The sequence below is a fragment of the Embiotoca jacksoni genome, unplaced genomic scaffold, assembly GCF_022577435.1.
Source record: "Embiotoca jacksoni isolate LCO1_2020_lvr unplaced genomic scaffold, fEmbJac1.0.p SCAF_8, whole genome shotgun sequence".
Lineage (NCBI taxonomy): Eukaryota > Metazoa > Chordata > Actinopteri > Embiotocidae > Embiotoca > Embiotoca jacksoni.
The window spans coordinates 14687401-14705665 of NW_027185436.1; the positions used below are offsets into that span (position 1 = coordinate 14687401).

Consider the following 18265-nt stretch of genomic DNA (forward strand, 5'->3'; position numbering starts at 1 on the left):
TTGTTGAGTCTCTGGGAGCTGCAGGGCTAGCTCTGGATCAAACAGGGGTGTATGTGTGTGTGTGTGTGTGTGTGTACATTTCTGCATTTTATGCAGGCGCTCTCACATACACACACACACACACACACACACACACACACACACACACATGCACACACACACACATGCATACACAAACAAATCGCAGTGAGACGTGCACACCTTTGCCCACACAAACACACAAAATCACAGACTTTCCTCATCTGCCTAAACTCAGTGTGACTAAGTAAACTTCTTCACCCTTTTGCGGTCGTTACCGAGGGCAGGAAGATGAATTTGCAATAGCCAGCAGGAGAAGAGAGCAGAGACAAAGAGGAGAATGGTGACGTAAATCAGTGTTGGACTTATTTAAACTGGTTTAGTGTCAGTCTAAAGGGGCTTTCTGTTGTACTGTATACAAATCAAAGTTCAAAGCTTTGGGCCAGTTTCCCTCCTGGGGTCCATTGCAGGGAAATTCTGCAGGGAAGTGTCTAATGCTTGTGGATAACCTCTGTGTGTCGCTGAGTTATTTATTACATAGGCTTGAGATATTTCTCAAAAATATGATCTAATATTGGCATGAGTAGATGAGGAAGGGGCTACACAGAACAATGTATAATGAACACTAGGTGCATGTTTGTTAAATGTGTAGCACTATCAGCTATTATGTCATTGTCTAAAAACTGTGTTTATTATGGCTGAACAGTATAATTAAATGTGGTGACAATACAGACACCAGAATACAAAATTGGTACAGTTCCTCCCCTTAACCCAGAATACATTTGAATAAATTTCCATTCAGGCTGCTGCCTTGCTCCTGGTCGTCTGCCCCCCATGTAGAATCTATGGGAATTCTCCTCACTGAAATGAACTCACACCGTCTGACCCTATTCATCCCCAAGACTGCACTTTCTCTGGGACTCCCCCTTTTCCAGTCCCCCAGTTTCCCACAGACCCCCTCCCTCCTCTCACTCCATCTCTCTCTTTGCATCCTCTCAGTCTTTCTTCCTACCTTCCCAAGCCCCCTCCCCTCCCAAGTCTGTGCCTTGCTTTCAACTCCAATTTTGGGCACAATGAAGTTGTTCTGGCTGACAGTTTGGCCAGTAGAATAAGTGTTGTTTGAGCCTGCTGTGTGGCCCTGTAGTGGGCCCATTCTCCCCATCGCCGGCTCAGTTACGGAGAGCCTTGTTGGTGGGACAGGGAAGACATCCGTCCCTACACTCCCATCCTGACCCAAACAATTAGCCTCAAACCAGTGAGGCTCACCTGCGCCTCCTCTTTACATAGTAATATACATCCATGGATAAATACACACCCAAAAAGCTGCTTAATATGTAATGTTCCACTTTTTACCAAATATTACAACTTTTGCCACAAATTTTGAGAATGCTGAAAGTCTTCAAAACTTGTTCCTCCATATCCTCAATATTATGAGTTCATAGTCTCATATGTTCTTGTACACTGTTGTGGTACAGTTGCTGCTACAAAGCCAGGTTGGCCTGATTTACTCACTTACTCCATGTCTTGTAGGACGTGTCAGAAAGGATTCTGTATTGGGGTCAGCTGGAAAGACAAAGCCTGCAGCCCTCTCTCCTCTGTCGCTTTCAGTAAGCATCAACCACCCCCCTCACACCCCCCTCACACACACACACACACACACACACACACACACACACACACACACACACACCCCTCAGCCCCTAAGTTTCTACTCCAGTTTTTTTCCAGTTCCTCTGTTCCAATGACTTATCAAACAAATACAAAAGTGCACACTATAAATATTCTTTCTGTGTGTAGCACCCCTGACATGTACGCACACAAAAGAACACACACAGAGAAGCCAGGACATGAGAAAGTGGCTGGGAGAGGCCCTGATGGGGGTGACCATATGTCCAGGCGTTGTATATCAGTCGTCTCACCCCCAGCCTCTGCCAGACCACCGTAACTTAGTTTGTCTTCAGCACAAAGTTTGGTCCAAGCTTGGCTGGGTTCATTAGGAACCTATTCTCTGGAACCAATGAAGCTCAACAGACCTCCAACAAAGGAGCTAATCACACCCACTGCTGCTTTCTCTCTCCCCCTTACCTTCACTCTGTTTCTAAAAACTCTGCCTCTATCATTTCCACACAGTCTCACTCCTTTATTAAATAGAAAACCAAATATGAGTAATCTATTGATGCCAAACAAAGGCAACTGCTGCAGAACAGCCAAATGATGACAAAACACAGCAATTGTCCAATCGTCATACCTTTCACTGTTTTCTGTCTAGACAGAGTATGGTACAGAAACAAACATGAATAATTGTGTCTCTCCTGAAGATTCACACATCCAGCTTTTTCTATATGTGATTGGACTTTCGAAGTGTCATACTTTCACCTGGCAGACGCATTCCTGTCTCAGAAGCCGGGTTTCTTTTTTAGGTGCTGTGTGTGGAATGAACGGCTGCCTACGATGTCTCATATGTGAATTTGAGTGCATATGTGAGCAAAAGGATGTGGTGCACTTGACAATGGAGAGCCCCAGGGTGCAGAATACTTGAAATGACCTTGAACCTCAGCATTCTTCATTCCCATGGCTGCAGGGACGGTGAGCACGTCTGTATATTGTGCATGTGCGTGTGTTTGAGAAGAACAATGAGGGTTTGCATTTTTTTTTTTGTACACATAACAGCCCTTTTAAAATTCTGTAATGTAGAAAGGATTAAAATATTTCCAAATAATCTACAGAGAACAAAAGGTTTGTATTTTTAGCTATTCTTGAGTAAGAAATATATTTTAGGACAGACTTTGAAGCTGTTGTCTTCAAAAAAGACCTTGTGTTGATTTTATCACATCAGTGAACCATCCACTGTCACATGTGTGCATGTGTACCTCACTACCCCCCAGCCCGTATTTGCTCGCCCTGCATCCAGCAGAGAAAGAGGCTTGCTCCATACCATGTCCCCTGCTGTGCACACAGGCTAAAGGCAAGCATGGACTTGGTGGATCTGGACATGGCTTAAACACACAGACACAGTACACACAGGAGGGTCCCAAAGCACACAAACACACACGGCAACAAACACACATTGAGGTGCACACAGATGAAGAGGACTTGGTGGGTTAAGAATGGTGGTAGGGGGTACTGATGGCGGAGGGAGAACCAGCGAGGGGTGGTAAAGGCCATGCCACTGGGCCCTGCTTGGACACAAATGTCAGCAGCAGGACTACCTGTACACAGAAACCCAGCAGTGAGCGAACACAGGAGAAGAGCAAGGAGAAACAGAAAAAGAAGAGAGGAACAGGGATGATAGACCGAAAGAGACATTTTGAGACCTACAGTTTTAAGGGGGGGGGGGGGGAGAGATACTGGCGCTTTCCTGTTCTGTGTGGTTTCTAAATGATTTAGGAACAATGACATCACATGCGGTGATTTTCCCAAACCTGAAGTTAGATGCATAACTCAAACCGAAAGAACACTATGAGCACTCCTCCCTCTCATAGCCTACGTTACCATTCCTGCTCCCCATTCAGCGCTCAATGTTCCAACTTTCCAAAAGTGGAGAGGGAACACAAAGCCCTCTGCAGCCTAAAAACGCAGAATATATTACAAGCATTTTGCACTTGCTCTTGACTATTCCAACAGACACAAACAAACAAGCACACATACAGTATAGGCTGAGATACTGAGGAAAAATGAGGTTATTTTTCTTCTTTCAAAGGTCAAAACACAACACTGCAAACATTCCAAAGCACCTTGAGGACCAACAAAACACTTTTACACATGCACTCATTGTTAAGAGATCAAATCTATTTAATAACTCCTCAGGTAACAATACAAAATATTACAGTAGAGTAAGAGCAGTGCATCGTGATGCATTTTCTGTTCACCCATGCATTAGTGAAGTACATGTGGATTGTAAAAAAGGAGCCTTGGTTATCATCCACATTGTAATTTCAAGGTGATTCCTTTTGTTGTTGTCTCATTAAAACGTAAAATGGCTATATCAGTCCACAATTGTGATCGTAGTTGTGAGATGTCTACATCTGACACTAGGTTGTTGAATAAGGAAATCATGTGACTGACTAGAAAGAGTGAGTGTTCGCATACAGAGGAGGTCTTTCACCCATGAGAGCGGTGTTCAAGATTTATTTCAAATAACTTTAAATAAGAAAACATATTGAACTTATGTCTCACACCTAACACAAGTTACACATAACATTACTTACTTAAATAACACACTTATTTTGATGATCTTTTCCTAGACCTAACCATATAGTTTTGGTGCCTTGACTGAAAGCACTTTATTCGTATGTCTCAAATGCCAGTATGCTTTTTTGGACAGTTAAGTAACATGGATGGAGGCCAACAGAACAGAACAGGCCAAGGAAAACATTGGCATCTCCAAAATGTATGAACCATTATTGTGAAATGAATACGTTTTGTCCTGTGTCTCACCGTAGCTATTACACATTTTGATGTGAGACTGGGTCTTTGACTTGAAAATAAGACATACAAACACAAAGACACAAAAACTCGCACACAATCAAGGTTACATACAATCAAACAGACAGAATGGCATTAGCAATAGGAGCTTAGGTCCCAAAGGACAATAAAGGTACAACATTTTTTATCTTTTAAATATTTTATAATAAATCAAATAATCTATATTATGCTTAGTATTATTTGTACTATGGAGAAACAATGGAGAGACATTGCTTGCAGAATTTGACGACCCATAGATTCTAATATTTATGGCATTTTTGTTCTCTGTTCATACTGCAAATACTCTAATTGTTCCCTGGCACAATATAGCCTCAAGATACACCCTGAACTAAATGCAGTTCAATGTATTTGCATTGTACCATGGTAAACCCAAACTTATGCTACTAGCTGTCTCAAGACAGAAATCATTTTTGATGATCTTTCTTCCCTTTGCTCCCATTAATCATGTGATTGGCTGAGTTTCAAGTTCACTCGAGACCCTGAGAGGGACGCTACACATTGGGTTGTGTTAAATATGATGGTTGCGTAAGTGCCGAGCACTAAAAAACTAGCAAATGATCGATGTTTGATTGAAACAAAGGTATTTGCACAGTGAGGCTACTTTTTTCTCAGCTTGCTTAAAAATCCCCCTCACTGAAAAATGTGTTTCGGTTGATGTTACTTGTGTTAGATGTTTGATTGTTGCTGTACAGCTGTTCATTGTATGTGCAGAGATTTAGAGTGAAGCTGTTTTTTAAATGAATTGGCTGAAAGGGGAAAGTTTCTGTCAGCTCACCTTGAGTCAGAGTTTAAGGCGTGTAACTGAACAGGATTTGTGACATTACATTACACAAGTGTGATGTAGAAACTTGGAGCCTGCATTGCACATACATTGTTAATGATTTTTTTGGTGATGTCGGAAGCCTCTTGTATCCAGTAGTAAAACTTTTGAAATTGAAAATATTTGCATATTGACACATTCTGGATTTTTAAATGAGGGATGAGGCCCAGATGTCATTTTAAGAATCTCTAACCTGGAAATCAATCTTATTATTTGAATTATTATTCTAAGTATTTTATCTTCAAAACATACGTGGAGGGGATCTTTAGATTTCAAAACAAATTGTCACCATTTGTGCTATAGTCAGTGTGCCTCATTACAGAGAAACATGCTTTTGTTTTTTTTTTAGGACAAAAAAAGCTGGATCAGCAAGATCAAAAGATTTCTTGCTAGTTTAGCTAATTGGACCACTTGACACATTGAATACAACATTTATAAATGTATAAAATGCTCAGTGGTCATGACAAATATGAAACATAATTCTGGAGGAAATGTACATAACTACACGATACTTGTATTCCAAAGCATGAAGGAAAAGGTGATTGAAATATACACATACAAATACACATACAGACAATCTCCAAATGGCCATGCTGAGGGGTGTGCGTGCCCTGGCAAAAACAGCAACAGCAGATCCCCTGAACCCAAACCTGAGGCCATCTTCCTCTCAATATGCTCTGTAGAAAAAACAACTTCGCATCTTGACTCTTAATGCAATTTTTCCTTTTTCCCCTGTTCCTTCATTTCCCTTTGTTTCCTCTATGTCCAGCCTCTGCCTGGAATCACAGCAAAGTTCCTCAGTGAAAGCAGTCTGTTCTACTCATCACAGGCACTTCTAGAGGTCCTCAGCCAGACAGTGGTGATTTGTGCCTGTGTTAAGGCAGAACTACTCCTTTCCTTTTTCACAATAAAGATTGCTGCCATTATCTGGAGCTATTCCTCTAGGTGACACAAAAAAGAAGAAGAAAACATTGGGGGGAAGAGGATGAAGGAATTTCACCCAAGCACTGTATGAATTGCTGATGGAACAAGAGTGACAATTTGATATGCAATTGTCAGTGTCACTCACAGATACACTGTCTTGTCTGATTCCCGTCTTGTGGAGCCAAGCTTTGGGTACTGTATGATGGCAGCGGGAAGTTTCCCGTTGTCCAATCAACATTACAACATGTTTAATGGTATAGCTAATGAGGACTAGATGGAGTTTGGAGATTGGCTTCGGTTAATATAAATACTTTTGCACGTATTCATCAAACACACACATTGTACGCTGGGCCAGGACCTTTGACTGTCGCAAAACCCTAATATTATTTATAATATGATAATATAATATTGCACGTAATATTTCAACTAATGTCAAGTGAATGTGAAGGAAATGCAAATTCAATGCTGTCCCCTTTCACATTGAGTAATGAAATAAAATCTTTTGTGGCCATTGGGCATTGAGGGTGGGAAAAACAGTGAGGCAGGGGGGGTTCCGTTGGTCACTCGTTTGGGCTGTGAATGAGCCAATGCCCAAGCAGGAAAGATGGTGTGCCAGTGGTGTGCTCTCTGGTAATTGATTGCCTCTACTAACAAGAGCATAATGTATTCTATTGTGATCTTCCTTTGCCCATGTTCATTAAGCCAGGAAGTGGCGTGATCTTTTCTTTTTGTCTCACTCCTGCCCCTTTTCTCTCTCCTGCTTCTCTCATCCCCCCTCCCAATCCTCTTTCTCTTTCTCCCCCCTCTTCTTTCTGCCCTTCTCTCTCTCTCTGGTGCTGGATGGGAAAGGTGATTCAAAGGTGGTATGACAGGCAAAACATCTCTCACCATCCCAAATGCAAAAAAGAAGAGGAACAAAGGACAGATGGAGGGAATAGAGTAGATGGCTGGTAGGATGATGAAGGAGGCAAGTAGTGATGTGAGGATGAGAGGAAAAGACAGGAAAGAGGTGTTAGAAGATAGAAGGATATGGAGACGAGAGGAAGATGGTGAGAAAGAAGACACAATGGATAAAAAAAAAGAAAAAGATCAGGATCAGAGAAGCAGCTCTCACCATCTCCTTCCATACCTCTCTTTCACTTCACTTCCCCCACCAACCCCATCTTCTGTTCCTGCCAGGTTCCCACCTGCTCCTGTTCTCCCCCAAACCTCTTCTTTTTTACGCCCCCTCCTCTTCCCTCTTGCCCCTTTTTCACCCACCACCTCCCATCCCCACTTCTGCTCCTCACCCCATCTCTGGTTCGCCTCTTAATGAGAGCTGGCGGGACAATAGTACCATTGTTGCACATGTTTGGAACCCTGGACTGAAACAATTGCTGTTTACCCCGGCAGTAGCACAGCCTGGACCCTCTTCTTCATTACAGCCGGGCCAACTCTGATTAAGTCTGTTCCGCAAGTGCTACACTAACCCACTGAGCCTGCCACTGAGACCCATCCACTTTCCTCTGTCACTTTAGTCATAACTTCTACTGTTTGTCGTTGCTAGCCTTGGTCCCTCTCTGATTTGCATATTCATTACCAATGACCAAGAGAATCACATTTACTATTGGAGAAGGGTAAGAGAGATAAAGAGATGGAGAAAGCAAAAAGAAACAGAGAAGAGATGGAGTATAAATGACAAAGTATTTCAAAAATCATTAGCTGAATCTGATCTATTTCAAAATGACCTTCATGATCTAGGACAAAGCTAATTTCTTTATTAAAAATTCCCACTGGGGTTGAACATGCTGCAGGCAATATGACTGACTGCAAGAAATAAAAGAAAGCTCTCTTTCCATAATGGTCTCAGATCATAAAAAAAAAACGGCAAGGAGGTACTGTTATCAAGCTGATGCTTGTGGCGGAGACACGTTGAATATGTGGATTGAAAGGCTTTTCACTTAACCACATCCCTCAGCTCTGTGGCTTGTAACAGAAGCGTGCTACCAGCACTATGCAGAACAGCATCATGAATATGCGTAATTAGGTGGGACTGCTGTAATTTTTCTGGTTTATGGGATGTGACATTTGTGGGACAGGAACATACATCAATGTAAGCATGACTGACAAATGCAAATCCCTTTCACTGCAATAAGGTATTTTACACTTTGCAATACAAAATATACAGTTTTCCTTCATGCAATTTAATAGCTGCACGCAAAAATGCAGAAAACCTTTCAGACAAACACACACACAGCATCCATGCAGTCACGCATGCATAGACATGCACAGTTGGATAGATACCGTATGTAATAATGACACTTAAAATAAGCACCATCTGTTTGTTTGAACACAAATAGAAACTCTGGATCACAGTCCATTTAAAAAAAAAAAAAAAAAAAAAAAAAAAAAAGCTGTGTACACACAACAATAGAGAGACGCATAGGCAGACTGCATTTGTTAAGAAAATAAAGGTTTCATTGTGTCTAAAGGCTGTGTACATTGGGGATATCGGTGAGGCACAATTACTCGAGGATAATGCAGGAAACCTGAAATAAATAAAAAGTAAAGTAAAATATGGCTCAGCCTTGAAGGCAGAAGGACACAAAGACTCCTATTGCCAAGCAGCAAGGTTAACGGAGAGCTGATACGCAAGAATGTTCAACAAAATATGCCACAACCTGTAAGTTGGTAATGAGCTTTACTCATTTTTGTTAGCAACCAGAAAATGGTTAACAACCGACACCTCTGCAATTAACTATTTTGTTGTCAAAGACCTTATATAAATATTTTCAGCTTTTTTTTTTTTCTTTTTTTTTTTACAATGACCATGAATTCTTAACAATCTGTTTTGATACATGGTATGTTTTGTTCCTTTTTTTTTTTTTTTGCATTAGTATTCAATTCAGATAAACCTTCAAAAGACCTGAACATATGAATTCACAAATAAGAACAGGTACATGGCCATGGGTACACTGCCAAAAGCATCTATTAATAATTGGATCATATTCTCACACAACCAGACACACGCACACGCACGCACGCACGCACACACACACACACACACACACACACACACACACACACACACACACACACACACACACACACACACACACACACACACTAATGCGTACACTTTCAACACACCTCTCTTGCTCTTCAGAGAGAACCAATTTATACATACTGTACTGAACCCCACCTCACCACCTCTCGTCTCTCTATTTGCCTTGCTATGCCCCTTTTCCTTTCCCCATTCACCCATACAGACACACACACACACACACACACACACACACCTGCATGCACAGCACCCTGCCACAATCCACCACCCTGCCACACATACCGAAGGGGAGGACACATCCCTCATAGCACCCAGGAAATTAACTTGACATTTGATGCAGACAGAAAAAAATATATATTTTGGAAGAGGAAGGAAAAAAAACAACAAAGTGTACCAAAGCAGAGATAGCATAAACCCATCCCTTGTTCACCCTTCCCCACTTCACCCCCCTTAAGCCCAGGGACGCATTCGAGGGGGATTTCAGCGATCTGCAATGCAGACACCACTGGGTGCCCACGGAAAAATGAGCTTCATCTTTTGCCTGTCCTTGTCAGTATACGCTGTCTGTCCCTCTTTGTTTCCATCTTTTATGATGCTAGCACTCCATCTTCATATCCACTTCTCCTATTTCTGTCTTTCTATTTGGAGTAACTTGAAAAAAATATATAAGACTATAGGAGGATCACTTGCATGCATTGGAAATTTAGCCACACCCTTTAAACCACTCCTTGTGAATACAGAAATTAATAATAAAGGATGAAGTTTTCAGTTGTTGCCATGCCGTTTCTGTCAATCAATCAAGCATTAATCTCTTTGTTGAGTTTTAATATTTAAATAGCCTCATAAATCTGGGTAATCATTCTAAAATTAACAACAAATGGATAAAATAAACAAACAACCCAGTGTTTCCACTTGTGTACAAATAGTAACAACTGTTTTTCCTTTCACTCAGGTTATAGTGTGGTAAGATTTTTATGCAAATAGATAAAGCACAGTGTGCATCAGATTAGATATTATATCAAGGGCCGTGTAGTACAGTGACCTCAGCAAGGAGCCCAAACACCAGGAGCGAGAGCAGGCCACAATTAATACATCATTATGCTCTGCTCTGGTTTACACCCGTGAACACACAACATGCAGTGAGACCGCAGACCAGCTAGTGTCTGTCTCAATATCCCTTATATTAGACATGCAGGAATGTTAACATCATTATGCACAATTGTGGATGTCTGTCTGTGTGTGCCCTCCCCCTTTTCTTCCCTACAGTAGTGTGTGTGTGTGTGTGTGTGTGTGTGTGTGTGTGTGTGTGTGTGTGTGTGTGTGTGAGAGGGTTGTGTTATTTAAATGTGATTTATTTGTATGTTTTTATGCAATTTTAAACAAACGACTGATTGTTGTACGTCTATAAGACACTGATCGTGATATTGTTAAAACATGTCGGCAGTCATATCAGCTTTTTGTCCGCATGCTGTAGGAGCTAATTTCATATAAAAATATAAATAGTTTGCAAAATGATTCAATTTATGCATAAAATGTAATTTTAAGATGTATCCTCTAAATAGATTTGAAAAACAGTTTTGAATTAATTTGTAATGAAACACTCTTACGCCACAAACACAAAAAACTGCATTCATCATTAAGATGATGATTTATAATTTAGGATGAAATCAAAGTGACCTTCATTTTGAGCACACAATTGAATCTTTCTGCATATTCTATGCTGATGAGTCCGCGGTGATGCAGTAACCCCACAAGTGTTTTAAATATCTGTGGTAAGAGTTCAATCAAATATCAAGGACTATAATACAAGCACATTTTTCCTTTTTTTTAGAGCCAGAGGAAAATGACCTGGGTTGTCATTACCTAATCCCCACAGTTACTGAACACACTCATGAAAATGCCACATATGATAAAGTTGAAGTTTTTACTGAAGAGGCGCAGAGGTGAGGTGTGACTTTCATTAGCGTTGGTGTCACTAATATCTGCTCTACATTTCTCTGAGGCGGTATCGTCAAAATATTGCATCATCCCAACACACACTCACGCTCTCACATACTGCAATGCTATTTGTGGCCAATGGATCGCTTTTTGTATTCGTTGCATTTTAGAGCAGGATCTTCAGTAAACACTATGTATTTTGTTGCATCAGAAAAAATAGAGAACAGTTCTTTAAAAAAAAAAAAAAGAGACCATGCAAAGCTGCATATTGTTGAGACATTGTGGATAAACAGATCTAACCAGTGTTTATCAGAAGAAGAAGGTCTTGAGAAGAGAATCAGATTCTGTATATTTTAGTCATCTGCCACAACTTAGAGGAAGATTGTCCAGCAAGTGTTGTATACAATGTCCTTGGCATCCCTCTCCGCTTATACAAACTCCCCACCTGCCACGACGTGATTTCTTGCTGCCAGCAATTTGCATTTATTTGCATGATTTTTAAGATGTGCATATCCTTTGTTCTGACTGTATGATGATGCAGAAGAAACCCTCCCTACGCTATTACACAGCCCACTGAAAGCTACTTGGATATTAAATGAAAAAATAAACTGCAGCTTTTGAATGTTTTAATTATGAATTTATAAGATGAGATTTCCACAAATACCAAACTCATCCCCTGGTACACCCAGGATAATGTAGTGCATCAGAATGAGGGGGAAAAAGATAAGTGTGTTCTAGTTTTGTGGAATTTTTTAACAACCATGGAAAGGACATATTGTGCTATCGCTAAGAGGCATGAGTATCTGCAATATATAGCATGGGGAAAGGATTGCATCCAAGCATGAAATATGGAATTACTTGACAAATAGCAAATAGGAAAATTATAGATGGAAACTAAATCATTGAAAAGAAAAAAAAAAAAAATCCTTTCACATATTTTACAATATTTTCATAAATAATTCTCTATTTCCTCCTTCAGTTGCTCGCCCTTTTTTAGTGATCATTTATAATTGCTTGCTCTTGCATTACCTGATCATAAAGAATTAAGCCTTTGCATTTACTGCGCTATCTGTACTGTGCAAAATTGTTATTTTGTTGTTTGTGAATGGTCTTATTGTGCTGCCTTCCTGTATGCTGGCATCTTTTGTTCTCTGTTGTTGTTTTATCTATGCAGACCAGACAACATGCACGCTAACACACTGACACTTTAGCACTCCTTAATCATACAGACACATGCAGAAGACTTCATTAATCGCTGTGGGCTAGCGCTGATGATACAGAAGCCGGCCTACAAGACTGGAGGGTTTATATTCCCTGAATGCGGGTGCCACATTATACATACTTACTCCCGCTGGCACCCTAATGGTAAGCAGCTGTACTGCAAATCTGCATACCTGATAGATGATTACAGCTATAGCATAGCAAATGAGGTGATGCAGTATAGACAAACTATACTGTATATTAGACATCCTGTGTTATCATTAGTGCTTGTTTTAATATTCAGCAAATGGGACCAAAGGACAGTTTACAGTGTTAATGTTTTTGTATTGTCTGAGTCATGGAATCTAGTATGTAAAACATATATTAGACATTGTACATACAAATATGTATAGGCCCAGAGAGAGAGAGAGAGAGACGTAATGTAATCCTATAAAATTAAATGAATAAATAAATCCTTGTCCTCATTTCAAGTGAAAACATTTCCTGATATTGTCAAACTACATGTCTTTCTGAAAAGATGGAAAGCTGTCCTGGTTTCCTGTTTCAGCCTCATGCTCGTGACCCTGCTATACTCTGCATAAAGAAATAACTGGTTGGGGGTTGGGAGGGGGGGGTTGGATGTTACTCATAAAACAGAAAGCGTGCCCTTCTAACTAAATAATGCAAAGTCATTTATAGATGTCTGCTGACCCTGGCACACACTGAGGGCTGGGCTTCTGGCTTTGAGGATGAGGTCTATCAAGGGTGATATCTTATAGAAAATGTTTACAAAGATGTTCAATGGATTTTGTGTTCACTGTATCTCATTAGATCATCTAGTGAAAACTTAAACCAGTGAAAATATCCCCAAAAACAAATTCAAAAGCCAAGTTTCTAATGCTTTTGAGCAAAGTGTTTGATATTTAAAGCTGTTGACCCACCTCAATTATGCAGTGACACAGTTCTGAAGTCTCAGATAACAACTTCCTCTTTCATGGTTTTCAGTTTACCCTTTTAATGTCTTTGGTCAACCTGATCAGCACTATTAACAAAAATCCTGGCTGAGCACAATATGAACTAAGAACACATTGCAGTGTTGAAGTTATGTTGGAATAACAATACATATAAAATACATTCAGAAAAGTTATAGGATATTCGATTTGAACCCGTACTGTGGTGGCAGAAGTGTTAAGTCTGTACAATTTGTGGAAATGTACTGCAGAGTTCGCTATAAGACGCCATGTCTCTGTGGTATAGTCTGGATGGCTACAGAGTTGAGCACTGACTTTTCCTACCAAGTGACTTACCCTGCCCTTCTAATTGGCCCTTCTGAGAAGTCCACCTAATGTGTGCGAGTACTGGGAGTAATTAAAACCAGTATTACCACAGTACACTGAGGCCCAAGGGTGCTGACATACCACCTCTTCTCTTCAGCCCCTTAATTTTTTATTTTTTTATTTAGCATCACCGAGAAATACATTTCTGACTCTCAGAGCTCAATAGAAAGCTTTTAGAGTCACTGGAGTATTTTCATTTGGTTGAATTTTTTCTCACCAAATCTACTATTGTGTAGTGTCATTTTTAAGCATTGTGAGGCTAGCCATGGCACAGGTACTGAGTACTACTGTTTTGCTGACAGTGACATGTCAGTCATTTCAGTTGGTTGTGCACAGTGTGTACACCTAATATCTCAACACTTCACACTACCTCAGCCTCTGAAGAAGTCACAGAGTTTTACGGAAAAAGGTGTCAAAATAAAGCACAGATAAAAAAAAATCAGCTGCTGCTGCCAGCTAATGTAATAACATTCCTTTCTTATGTGAGCGAGCTCAGCTCATTAAAATGTTTGTCTGTCTACAATAACATCAAATATCACATGTAACAAGGGTCTAATTGATAGAGCAAGATGTCCTGCATGCTAAGCAAACTATACCATGGTGGAGGACAATTAATGATGATGCATGGATTGAAGAGATTTCCTCAAATCACTTCCTGGTGGTACTGTTTGTGTATGTTGTTGTGTTGTTGTGATGATGAATAGTGAACAGTAACCTCTGTTTCCCCTGCGCTTGTTGTCTTTGGTTTGGACCACAGGGCAGAGAATGGGTCATGGGATTTGATATTGCCCACGATCACATCGCCTGAGCTCCCTTCAAACCGCTGTTATGCTGTTTACTGTGTCCTCTGGACCACTACTAACATCTATGCCTTTATCCAACACACACGAGCTAACTTTGCTGCAGGCAAACAGACACACACGGACACAGGCTCGCACTTCAGCAGAGATACTCACAGATGGGAAAAACACTCAGTTAAAACCACTGCCAACAAAGAAATGTGCCTGTTTTTGACCAAATTTTCTATATTTTGAATTAAAATCTTCCAGATGAATGCCAAAAGCCTCAAAAGATAATAACATACATAATAACAATAATACACAATTCATAGCTTGGTGATTTTTATTCCTACATTTGAAAATATGGAAATAAAAATATAATAACTGATTAAAAGCCTAGATACAAATTCAAAGCGTGTGTTTCATTTAGTTTCTTGTCCATGAATTACCAGAGGTTACAGTAAACCTGCAAATACAAAATATAAATTTTGGATGTGATCCAACCCAGTGTCACTGCAAAATGTGAAATAGACATACCCAGATTGGCCAAAGTGTGACTGTCATGTTTTGCTGTAGTGGACAGGTGTGTCTATTTCACGCTTTGCCATGATACCGGGTTGTTTGATCAGGCCACATTCAGATTGTTTCTGCTAGATACATAATGTATCAACACACAGTCATACTGAAACAACGCAGTAGGCCGATTCCCACAGACTACCAAAATAGAACATATGGGTTTTTTAAGTGCCTTCTATGGGATCAACATGTCACACCTAAACGACAGTATAGCTAATACGTGGAGCATACAAGCCACAGGCTTACCAGACTTTCGGCTCTGTGGTGAAAGTTATAACGATATGGTTCAAATTGAGACACAATTACAGTTTAGTTTGGTTCAGGCACTATAACTACTTGGTCAGCTTTATGCTATGTTTGTCCCTTAAGTTACATTACGTACATCTCGCACTTTAACTACATCATGTAAGTTACAATAAGTCAATGCTGACTTTTCACGAGACACAAATTGGTGAAAATCTTGAGTTTGAACCATCCAATCAGCCCCAACCTAGCTCGATGTTCCCAGACCTAAATACACTACATGAATATATGGGTCTGCCAAGCCTCCATAGGGACCCCTTCTAGTCGTTCCTACCAAACATAGACCTTGGGTCAAAACTATTAGAGCAGCATTTAACCAATCGGCATTGACCACCATATGCGCCAAAACTGGCAGAAACTCTGACACAGCTACTACTACATTTAGAAAAAAACACTTTACTTCAACAACATTGGACTTAGTCACCATCACAGGTCGCTGATTAGTCCACCATTGAGTGTGATTGTGCAAACATTAAAATGAACAGGTTTTCCACCCAGTAATCACGTCCGAAACTGAAGTTTTGAGCAATAGCTAGTCAACCTAGTCCCCTATGCAGAGTTTGTTCCTCTGACTTTCTTCATTGCTCCCTTCATAGTTATTACGACCACAAGAGGTCGCAATAAATGTAAATATAGGTTGTTTTAACAATATTCAACAATTGATCCACTGTTGTTTTTTTCTTTGAGGCTAATACATAAAAAGACAGTGTTCTTTGCAGGCTTACACACTCAGCACAAAGTTTAGTCTCACACTGTATACACACACATGCTCACACACATTTAGGTTATAAACCAACAATCACCTCATGTGAGTCCGGTGAAGAGCGAAATCCCATAGATTTTGTGTTGACCTCTACTTCCTGCTGCCTGCAGTTCGTCACAGCTTCTTTTCTCCATCACTGCAGCAATGACAGACATACACACACAGGCAGGGAGTGAATACCATTACTAAGAGTTAAGTGTTGAATAACTCTTCTTGAGCAAATCACATTTAACGTGCTTCCACTAAAAAGAAAGGAATAACAGCAAACACAGATATACGGTGGCAGAAGGAAACAGAGGTAACATTTACCACATCTAAGTTTACTTGAAGGAATTCAAATTGGCAATAACTTTGTGCAAATGTCTTCTCAACATTTACACTTTGCCACAAATAGCAAGTCAAACCTGGGACCTTTACAGAACATGAGCAACTGACTTACAGATCATTTGAAGGTCATGGGAGGTATTTTTCATACTTCAAAATATCAACATGAAACTTTGTTTAAGAGTTAACATAGAAGTTGGACTAGTGACATTTTTAAATATATCATATTACAAATTCTGAAAAAATTTATAGTCAATTGTAGTCTTTGTAGTAAACTCTTCTAGCCCACTTCTGGTGTATACTGACACTGTTTCAGCAGCCATGTTTTTTTTGTTTGTTTAACCCAACCACCCTTGACCTCTGGCTCACCCACTAATGTCAAAGCTTAAGGACAAGCCCATTTGAGGTTAAAGGTGAAAGACTGTAGCAGCCTATGGTTAGTTTGACACTTAATTTTGACATTACACAGCAACGTGACAATGAACTTGAATGCGTCCTTAGATAATTTGGAATTTTTTTGTTTTAGTTTTTCTTTTAAATTTGTACCTTTAACCCGGTTAATAGATATGACTACTAACATTCTCCTTGTGAAGACAGGTTTAAGAGAACGCAATCAAAAACTGGTTCCATGTCAAAAATACTGTTGTTGAACATGAATGACAAAACCTGCACTTTTGACACAACAAATATATATATTTTAGATTTTTTTTTTGTTGTTGTTGTTGTTGTTTTAGTTTTTATCTGAAAGCAGTTACTCTCATGTGATACTTATGACTCCATCTGAGGATATATGGAGAAATATACAAAATACCGTATATATTCTTTCCTCTGCCTTTCTTTCCTGCTGTGTTCCCAAGTGATTGTGAGACTCTTCTGGCATGTCAGCATCAAACTGACAGATGCCACGTTTTATTAGAGCTCCATATCAAAGCTCTCACACATACATAACCACACACTAGCGCATGCACTGACACACACATTCTCAGGATGCAATGAGGAAATGAATAATAATACAACCACACAAGATTCTTATGATTTAGTTCTCAATTTTATTTATGATTTTATTTAATCAAATACAAGCTTCAAAAACACATTAAAATCAAGGAGCCTGAAAAACACTTGACTTTCAAACCCATCTATATTTAATGAACACTTCAGGAATAATCAATAAAAACAATTATGATATCTTTATACAAGTCATATTCTCAAACAAATCCTGTTCATACACGATTTGTATGGATAAGTATGTCTATGTGAATTGTTTGTCCTTGCATATTCTCGTACTCCCAAGGCATATTCTCATACTCATACTCTACACATTTCTGAGGGTGTCTTGCGGTTGTGTGGCAAACCTGTGTGTGTGTGTGTGTGTGTGTGTGTGTGTGTGTGTGTGTGTGTGTGTGTGTGTGTGTGTGTGTGTGTGTGTGTGTTGTTTTTAGCCCTACGGCAAAGTTTAGGGTAACTATACAGCACTCCCCCCTCCACCTTCACCCCGTTCCCTTTGCGGCTTGTGTGGCTTGTCTCATCCCATCTCCCTCCTGCTCCTCTATCTCCCTACTCTGCTCCACTCCCCCCCACCCCCCATCTCCGCACCACCACGCTTCTAGCTTACATGTGTGTGGGGCGGGTGGGGGGGGGGGATGAGGGGGCGCTACACTGGCAACAACAGTGCCAAGAATCAACCTCTGCTTTCTCTAAAGCTACACTGTGGTGATGCATAAAATGTTAAATGTAATGCAAATTGCATATGTATAC

At 40.1% G+C, this 18265-nt stretch overlaps 1 long non-coding RNA gene across 1 annotated transcript in view; it reads right to left on the reverse strand.

Moving 5' to 3' along the window:
• Window positions 1–18265, reverse strand: part of LOC138215717 (uncharacterized) — a 39450-nt gene that overhangs the window by 8315 nt on the left and 12870 nt on the right. The window contains exon 2 of the long non-coding RNA XR_011179757.1: window positions 16227–16322. This is a non-coding gene — a long non-coding RNA (uncharacterized lncRNA). The remainder of the gene's footprint in view (window positions 1–16226; window positions 16323–18265) is intronic.